Source organism: Meleagris gallopavo, chromosome 2, assembly GCF_000146605.3.
Source record: "Meleagris gallopavo isolate NT-WF06-2002-E0010 breed Aviagen turkey brand Nicholas breeding stock chromosome 2, Turkey_5.1, whole genome shotgun sequence".
Taxonomy (NCBI): domain Eukaryota; kingdom Metazoa; phylum Chordata; class Aves; order Galliformes; family Phasianidae; genus Meleagris; species Meleagris gallopavo.
The window spans coordinates 39022026-39032155 of record NC_015012.2 but is presented as its reverse complement, the minus strand read 5'-3'; positions in this window follow the sequence as shown (position 1 = coordinate 39032155).

The following is a 10130-nucleotide window of genomic DNA, read 5'->3' as shown; positions in this document are numbered from 1 at the left end:
GCCCGCGGGCAGCCCGAGATCGCGTGCGGCGACCTGTCCGGAGCGCCGCGGGGAGGCCTTGCTGGGAGCGTCGGGTGCGTGTGAAAAGCTACGGACGGGCTCCCACCCCGCCCCTGAGCTTCTGCCTTGTTCTGGAGGGAGGGAAGGCAGAAGTTGGAGAAGTTAGGGAACTCGGCTGGTGCTGGTTCCCGCCTTTGTGCGTGTTCTGGGCTGACTCCTAAAGCAGCTTGCAGTAATCTCGGGTCTGAGACTGCACAGAATTAGGCAGAAAATGGAAGTCATGAGGTTTGTTTTTGTGTTTGTTTGTTTATTTAATCTCATACATCAGAGTTGTGCCAACCGAGAATTTGTTGTCAAAAACTTCAAAGAAAAAAAACCTTCTTAAACGATTTGTTTATTTATTTCCTTAGGATGAAGTAAAGCACCATGGTCTATAATAAGCACCACTGACAGAGGGTTAGCTGATACAAAGTAGTCTTGATATCGCTTCTCCTGAGGGTTATAGGATTAGTTGCTGCTTAGAAAGGAACATGTCAAATAGTTGTTTGTTTGCTTGCTTTTTCTAAAACCACCTGAATTGGCAGGCAGCAGGTGTGCTCTTGTGTCATCCTTGGGCCTGTAGGACTTGGCACAAACTTGATTTGTGGATAGATCCTGTCCCTGTCTGCAACCCTCCTTGGGGTGAGGGAGGGGGGTGCAGTGGGCAGGTTTGAGTGAGGAGGTGGTGTTGAGAAATGCAAAATACTTCTGTGCAAGTTCTTATTCACAGTTGGATGATTGCAGGACTTTATGCATTATCATCACGTAACCAAAATAGTTTGGATCCAAATTAAGTTCTGTTAAAAAAATGTTTCTCTGCCATGAACTTCTGCTTTATGCAGCTGTCTGGTGCTTGCAGAGTAAAAGCAGGAGAAGATGAATGGGAAAGGCAGAGGGGAGGGGAAAAAAGTTGTTGTAGTGCTCAGTAAAGCTTCAGTCTTACTTGGATTGCTTTCTGCACGGTGTTGTGGGTTAAATTTGAAAGCCCCTTGGCTTCCAAGTTTCTACTGAAATTCCTGAAATTGCAGTTGTTTTAAAGAAGGATTTGGGGATCTGGAGGCTGCTATCTAACTGCGAACTTAATTTACATTTAAGTATGGTAGTTTGCAATTATATTTTAAAATAGTCCTAAGTACCCTTCACCTGCTGATGTTTTTAAGTAAATTGATTACACAGTCACTAAAAATCAGCTATGTGCAATTTCCTCTTTAAAGATAACAAACTGGTATGTTTGTTTGTGTTTGGTTATTGTTCTTATTTTTTTAAATTAACTTGATTGCGAACTATGAGAATGGAGAAAAACATGCAAATGTAATGATTACTTCTTAACATTGGTCTTAGTTCTGGGAGATAAGTGAATTTATGCAAAATTTTTCATCCTCACTGGCACCCTGCTTAAGGCAAAACTTACATTAAGTTGTAATTAAATGAGAGGATGGAAAAGCTAACAAGGAAAAGACCTTGGATTATTACAGAGTGCAGGAATAAAAAATACAGGTAGACATGCCCTTGTAGGTGATTGTAAGGAAATCATCCCTGACCTTGTATCTAAATATGTTTAAATGCTTTCTGTTGTTTCTTTTGCATCTGAAGATCCAGCCCTTACAAACAAATCATCTGTATTACCTCCATTCTGGAGGAAAGAGGAAGGTTCAAAGTATCACTGTATAACGCAATGAACTTAGAGTGAACCATCTGATTTCATCTTCAAGCACATGTAACCAGTAAACACAGTGGGTTCTCTGAAGAGGCTTACTGGTGAGGTTTTGTTCTGCAAGGTGGCTTAGCTTTCACAGATCTTTAGGGTTTTATATTGTTTTTATAGCTGGCAACATAGGTGTATAGCAGTACCCCTATGGAGTGATGTACCTCTTTTGTTACGCCGTGTAGCAGGGGTCGTGATGTTTTGAGCGTTGTAATTGCGTATTGCAATTCACAATCACTGATGATGGAGTAGTTGATTTCAGACTGAGGAAGCTGAGGATAGATGATGATCTGTGGGTTTGAACGGCTCATGCAAGTCACTGTTCGTAGAACAGGATGTCCTGAGCTGGAAGAAGCCCACAAGGAACATGGAGCCCAGCTCCTGGCTGCATACAGCACCACCCCAAATCTAAACCCTGTGTCTGAGAGCAATGTCCAAACAGAGCTTGAACTCTGGCATTTGGAGCCGTGCCCACAGCCCTGTGCAGCCCGTTCCATGCCCACCACCCTCTGGTGCAGCACCTGTCCCTAACCCCCAGTGCCCTCCCCTGACACAGCTCCATGCCGTTCCCTCGGGCCCTGTCGCTGTCACACAGAGCAGAGCTCAGCGCTGCCCCTCCGCTCCCTGTGAGGAGCTGCAGCCGCTATCAGGCCTCCCCTCAGCTCCTCTGCTCTGCGCTGAGCACACCCAGGGGCCTCAGTTGCTCCTCATACATCTTGCCCTCCAGAGCCTTCACCATCTTCCTAGCCCTCCTTTGGACACTGTCTCATAGTTTTGTATCTTTCTTACATAGTGGCACCCAGTGCTGGAGGTGAAGCTGTATAGCACAGAGCAGAGGGAACAACTCCTCCCCTCACCCACTTGCAGCACTGGGCCTGGTGCACCCCAGGGTATGGATGGCCCTTTCGGCTGCTGGGGCACACTGCTGGCTCGTATTCAACTTGTCATCAGCCATACTGGTGCAGGGGGAAATGGTGTTAGCTGGGGAGGTGCAGATACAAAGGTGAAGGTGACCTGCTCCAGTTGATACCAAAGGAGATATTTGCATCTTGTTTTATCCATGGCTCTTTGCCGCCTGCTGGCTCAGGAAGCAGTGCTGTGCTCTGCCAAGGAGCTGCTATGCACTAACACACAGCACCTCCTGCAATACTTTCCTCACACAACAATGTGCTGGCCCTCCAGAGTCTATGGATGTAGCAAACATCGCACTGTCAGAAATAAATAAATTTGTGTAATGTGCTCTTTCATCTTCAGTTACTCCTAAAGCTAGGTACAGCTTCAACAGTACACGTGTATTACATTTCATAGTTAAATAGATGAGATTTCGTAGCTAAAAAGATGAGTAAATATTACAATGGGAATTCACTCTGGTAGTAACCACGTTCTTGTGCAATGGAACTGTGAGTATTTAAATTCTGTAATACCTCTCAGATTTAACAAAGCGGGAGAGAATCATTTTAGGAATTCTCTGACTGATGTTGTACAGCCAAGTCAGGTAAACTGGAGTCTTCAATTAAATTTAATTCCTGAGGAATAGGATATAGCCACCGTTGAAGTTATTAGATCCCACTATGTGTGGGAGGCCGCAAAAATGCCTTTTCAAAATGATCCTTTTTATTTCTTCCCGCTTCCTTGTTTCTCTCTGTGAGAATCTGTCCATTGCGCTTCATCCAAACCACACTCCAAGTAAACAATAGTTGTATTCAATTGCAGGGTAAGCAAAAGCAGCTTTGAAATGTTTAATCCAACAGTAAAGTGTGCCCTTTTCCTATACAACTCTTATTGCAGGCTAAGTAGAGTTGAGTAGAGAAAGAAATTTTGGTTTGTACTCAGGTCTTCTCTAAAGATGTGCAAGAAATGTTATTCCATCAGTTTTAGTTTAGAACTTTGGGCATCCTTTCCAACAGCATTTTTCCTGTGTTTAGGATTGCCATGAAATTAGAAGAATGCTGCCATGAAGAATGTTTGTAATGCCATTTTTCTGTACTTTGAAGTTGTGCCAGGTGATGCACTTTCTTGAATCAGAAATCTTTGAGTTGCTGTAGATTTTTCTTTTGTAATTTTTAATAAGGAATAATTCTTTATAAAAAATAATTTTTATTGAAAGACAATTTAAGGAAGAAAATCAGGATCACAGTATTGTACCCAAGACTAACTGAAGTTTTTGGGTGTGTTCATTGTAAAGCGGTTCAGAAACTATCTTAATAATTTACTAGTTCCTTTGATTGGATTAGTAAAGAACCTTTTTCTTTATTTTATTTTATTTTATTATTATTATTTTTTTTAATGTGTAGGGTACACATAGAAATGTAGAATACATCAGTTTTAAGCATTACTACTGGAAGATCATGCTTTTGGTTCTTTATACTTGTACAAGCTGACATTTTTTATGTCAGGTACTTGAATGGGAGTGAGTCTTTTTGATAACATCAGTTATTCTAGGAGACGAAACCAGGCAAATAATGTTTATTGAGCTTGTAGTAATGCTTACCTGGCTTAATTTTGAAACTTGCTCTTCCAGGCTTTGCTGTTTGAATTGTAACACCAGCAGGCAACCCACACGGTTTTAAATAAATAGTTTTCCCTCTCCATTTAAAAATTAACTAAAAGGTAGATGTGGCTGAAAAAGATCGGTTTTCATACACTCACTAAAACCTTGACATTGAGTCAAATTAATTCTATAATGTGCATAATGGGAAGGAAGCTGATGGGAGCCAAGGACTGCAGGCACCAGGATGCCCTTCTCTTCAGAACTTGGATTGAGCCCCACTCTCATAAATCACGTTGTTTCTGTGCTGTCGCTCTGTAGCTGGGGTGTTTCTGGGCAACATTTATGCGGACTTGAGAAGTGAACCTGTGTCCACTCTTTTCTGTTACTGCAACTCAGCAGTCACCTTAACTTGATCTTTCTGAAGACAATGCCGGTGGTTTTAAAACTGTATCTGCTGTGTGTATGACATATACATGGTTAACTTGGTGGTTGTTTCTCCATGTGCATTGAGCTACTGTTGATAGAAATCAAATAAGTAAAATACCCCCCTCTCACAGAATCAGAGGAGTGGAAGGGACCTGAAGAGATCATCGAGTCTAATCCTCCTGCTAAAGCAGGCTGAACAGACCCAGGTTACTCAGCCTTTCCTTGTAGGGGAGATGCTCCAGGCTCTTTATCATCTTTGTGGCCCTCTGCTGGATTCCTTCTAGGAAATCCCTGTCTTTTTTGAACTGGGGAGCCCAGAACTGGACACAGTGCTCTGGATGTGGCCTCAGGAGGGCAGAGCAGAGGGGGAGGATCGCCTCCCTTGACCTGCTGTCCGCGCTCTTTGTAATGCACCCCAAAATCCCATTGGCCTTCTGGGCCACAGGGGCACACTGCTGGCTCATGGCCAATCTGTTGTCCAACCTGTTGTCTCTGACCAACTTTTCTTCTAATTTTGTTATTAAGCTTAAAAAAAGGTTCAAGCAGCCTTGTAGCTTTATCGCTAAGTAAATAAATGGTTGGGGGCTGGTTGGTTGCACTTCGTATTTTGAACTGGTGGTGAACTGTCAGAGAAGTTATTTTGTGAAGATGTTGCAGTAATGGCAACCGTTGACCACTGTGATCACCAGAAGGCTTAGAATTTGATTTCTCTGGAGAATGTTTTCACTGCAACATCTGTTTAAGTAAATAATGACTATCGAAGGAAAATTGCTATACTGGTCTGACATTAAGATTGAGTCGGTGATTAGGAGCAAATTGAATGCTTGTGTTTTATATGTTGGGAAATAAAAAGAAAGATATTGTACTTCTGCAGCAAACCTGGAGTTATTTGATTATTTTTCAACATTTGATGTTTGGTGTTGGCTGATTTTTATGTCCGAGGAAAATTAATATCATGAGAAAATATAGTGGAAACTTGAAATACTTTATCGTTAGAAGGAAGTCTGGTTTTCAAAAATTGATGAAACACTGAGTCCGTGATTGGTGGTTTATGCTATTTCAACATACAGTGGTAAATGCACAGAATTTATTAATGGTTTCCGCCTTTTTGGTGTAAGGTCTGTATCTCTGCTTATCCATAACTACAGACTGGTGGATTGTCCTGAATAATCCAGGGAAAAAATTTTGAGGATTCAGGCCTGGGTATATGAGGCATCCTTTCATAGTTAGTCTGGATAGAAGAACAAACTTTTCCTATTTCCTTCCCTCCCCCCCCTTCCCCCAGAAAACTGCAATTTATGGTTGGTTGGTGAGTTCTAAAGGTTTTCCCACATTGGCAAGAAAACGTGACAGAGAAAATTTTCTTTGAGTTCTTAAACAGACCAGTTTGTGACAGGCTCCTTTTGAGCATCAGAAAAGGACCAGCATGCAGTTCTGTTTGTGTTGATAATAACAAACTGTGAAATGGAGATTCTGTAATTCTTGAGAGAAAGCAAATGTACTTCCTTGCAGTCAGATTGAGCCCAGCTTCCACTGTTGCTGCCAGGCGGATGTTTTGCACAGCCCTGCACAGGCTGTGTGCAGTCTGTGTGCCTTGCTGCCCCTTCCTCCTTTCCTCCCATGCAAAGCCAGCGGTCTCCCTTGCTCCTCCCCTGTACAGACTTCCTCAAATCACTGTGTGGAAGGTCACTTCCCTCTGTAAATATCTTCTCTGAGAGCTCCTATGGAGAACCCTCTGCAGCCCACCTTGCAGAGGCTTCTTGTTGTCCTGGTTGCTGTATAGCGAAGGACTCCTGGTAGGTCAGTCCTTGGTCATAGGAGCCTCAGTGATGAGCTACTGAGGATAACTTCTGTGAATCCTGAGCACCTCATGGCTCAAAAAGCAGTCATTCTTCAGATTGTAAACTTCTCTAAGTTATGTCATGGAAATGTTCAGAGCACGAGGGATGCCACCAGCTGATGCTCTGGGGTTCAGTCTGGTGCTGCTGTCTGACTGTGCCCTCCAGATCTTGGACTCCCATCTTGTTCTTGAGATGCTACCTCAAAGGTTTCACCTGTCTCTTGTTTAATTTTGTCCCTCTGCAATTTCTCTGATGACTTCTCCAAACAGTTGTATGACCCTGGTCAGTTAAATGAGTATGCCAGCTTTTTCATGAGCTGTCTGAGATATTTAAAGTTGTGCGATGCTATTGTTGTTGTACCAAAGGAAAAAAAAAAAGCTTTTTGTCATTTGGAAACTTGAACTGCTCTTTTGTGCTTTGAAAATAAAAATACAAAAGAAACAAAAAACCACACATGCAATAAAAGCATGAAACTATCTATAGAATCTTCCTATTAAAAAAAAAAAACACCTCTAAAAGCCACGTTAATCACAAAGGATAGCAGTGTGTAAGATTCAGTGTAATGACTGCCCCTGCAAGTTAACACACCTCCACAAAGAGCTAGCAGCTTTCCAGAATGCCCCAGGGATGCAGCATATGACAGTGCTGTCAGGAACATACTTGTTTTTATGAGAATAGTATTACACTCCCAATAATAATCTGAGGAGATGTCCTCTAAAAGTTGTTCTTGCACATGTAATGATACACTGCATAATAATACATGATACGTGATATTAGACACAGCCCAGATGTCATGTATGAATTTAGCATAAAAAGTAAACCGCTCCAGTCATATCTAACCTAGAACTATGCACAAAATCTTTGAATGCACACTGGAAGAAAAGTCCATCTTGAAATAGTTCTTTGCAGAACAGCCTTTTGGTGGTGTTGATAACAGCCATTCAGCATTCCTGTATAATCCACAACAAACTCCTTGTGGGCCAGGACTTGCCAAACAGAAATGGACTAAGCAACAAATATGGAATTTATCAGCATGTCTTTCTCCTATAAAATAATAATTGTGTGGCCTCATCACAGTAGACTTTATTCATCATTCCAAATGACCCTGTGGAAGTTTCTTAAAAAGTCAGTGTGTATTTCACTTAAGCTGCTCAGATAATTGTTAAAGGGCAAGTGTGCTCAGCTACTGGTAGAAGGCTGCTTTTCACAAACCCAAAGCTCTGATCTGCCAGCCCCTGTGTTAGATAAAAGCAGTAAGATGTGTGTGAAAGATCCTGGGAGGTAACATCTATAGCCTTTCTGAATGGGAAGTGCTAGGTACTGCATTCAGTTGCTGTGTGCTGCCAATCATCATCATTACCTCATTTTTCTGTCCTTCATCTCTGATCAGTTTGAATGGTCTTAATTCATCTGAGGTCAAATCTTCATGTATTTGTGTTAAAATTATTGTAAGCCTTGAGTGGGAAGGGCTAGTTTTTTGTACACTTCTGCATACTGCATGGGGTGAGTAAAATTAGAAATTTTCGTAGTGCTCATTGTGGTATTCTTGCGTGGAGCAAACTGTTATTATAACCCTTTAGAGTCACCTCATTCCTGTTCTCAAGAGAGGTCTCTGATAACTCTGCCTGGTTATTTCTTGTCAGCATGTCCTTTAGCACTTGCTAGCCAATCCTCTATGCCAAGAGTGAATCTGCTATGAAATGTAGTTGCAGACCCACAGTTAGAAAGCAAGCTCGCTCTAGCTTTACTAGAGAGCATGTTGATCTGTACAGCTATTAAAGCAGTGGCCTGGGCTTCTGTGCAGGCTGACAAGCAGAACATTTGCTGAAGATTTCTAGCAGGACTCTCTACTGCTGCTGAAGTGGGCTTGCCTCGTCTTAGCTTGTGTTGTCTGTCTCATCGTGTAGCCCTGGTTTTGTAACATCTATTGATTTGCTTTGTGTTTCGTTTTCATCTCATAGCCTGCAAAACTGGTTTACTCTAAAATATATATATATATATATGTTTGTGTACATATATATATACAGGTTCCAAAATGCACTCTTTTATTTGACGTAATCTTCTGGGTAATAGAGCAGGCTGTGTGAAATGAATACTATAAAGTTTACCCTGACCTTTTTTTGTCAGTGACAACACTCAGTGGCACCAAAGTGTTTTCCTATCTGCTCGCTGAGCACCTTGTGCTCCTCCTTTTAGCCACTTATCACAGTGACAGCTCTTCTTTGTGCCTGGAGATAAGAGTGGTTGCTGAGTCCTCTTTCTTTAATTAATCAACAGCAGCTCAGCAGCTTGACATCTGTGCTATTTTGTAGTGTTCTGCTGTTAGAATCAAAGTGAGAGTTTCAATTGTGGAGCCTCATTTTGTTTGTGATTTGTGATTAAATTACTGTAGGCATGTATACTGCTTAAGGGGGAAAATTAGCAGTCTGATTGATATGAGCCTTTATTTTCAGAACTGCATTGTGTATATTATTATCAACCCACTGACTAATATCTAAGTAGCTTATTAGCCTGCAGTTTGCATTACATACTGGCATTGATTTTTAGTCCAGGTAAGGCTGTTGCAGGTAATTACGGCGAAATCCATACTAGTTTAAGTGAGGAAGAGAGACTGGTAAATCCAGGACAGGAATGCTGTACCACTGGACAGACAGACGGGACTTTTAGCTATATACTCCTCTTACTTTGCTGAATGTTTGCATTTTGTAGTTGTCCAGTTCCATCCATAACTGAGGAGGGTGCAGGACTCATGGATGCCAAGCTGCAATACTGTGCTGTGCCCACGAAAACAATGCTTTTGACTATCTCCTGCTGTTTCACAGACCAACTTTTCCTGATAGGAAATGACCTAGATTTGGTGGATTTTCCCTGCTGCTTCACAGCCTGCATACACCTCTGCAGCCAGTCTGTTAATGAGGTCACTTGCTTGTATGAAGTTCTAACTACTAAATAATATGCTTATGAAATTTGGTTGTGCCATGGGTTACCTAGGTTTGCAGCAGGAAATCTTGTGCTTTCTACTCTGTAGATTTTCTGTAGCTTCAAATAAAAGCTCTGAGTCCTTTAATGTTCTTGGTAGCCTGAGTGTAACACAGCTGAATGACCACATGCAACTTGTGAATAAGAACTGCGTATAGTGGGTTGGACACAGTGGCCAAGCTCGTTTGGGCAGTGTGCAGAACCCTACCGGGATGTCAGTTAGTGTGTGGAGAAGCATTTGCTTCAGGTGGTGCTGGGTATGCATTTCTTCACGCCTGGAATTCTTCATTATAAATGCACAGCTGTATTTTTGCTTAAAGTAAAACCGAAGCAAAGCTTTCCATATGTGTGTGTGGAGGTGATGAAGGACATCGCACCATCTGTGACAGATGTTGGGTGTACTGCTCTACAGCACTGGACAGCTGCTCTCACATCATAATAAAAGTGATACAAGAAGCTCAGGATAACTGAAGGAAAACTCAGATGACTCCAGGATTCGCAGTAAAGTTCCTTTTTGCCTTAGAAGACATTATCTGCGAGTAGTTTTATGGTAACCATATGAATGGTTGCTTTCAGTGTGGAGCTGTCTGCTTGAAAATTATGCTGTATAAATGGCATTGTTTGTTGTGGTTCAGTGGTTTTCATATCA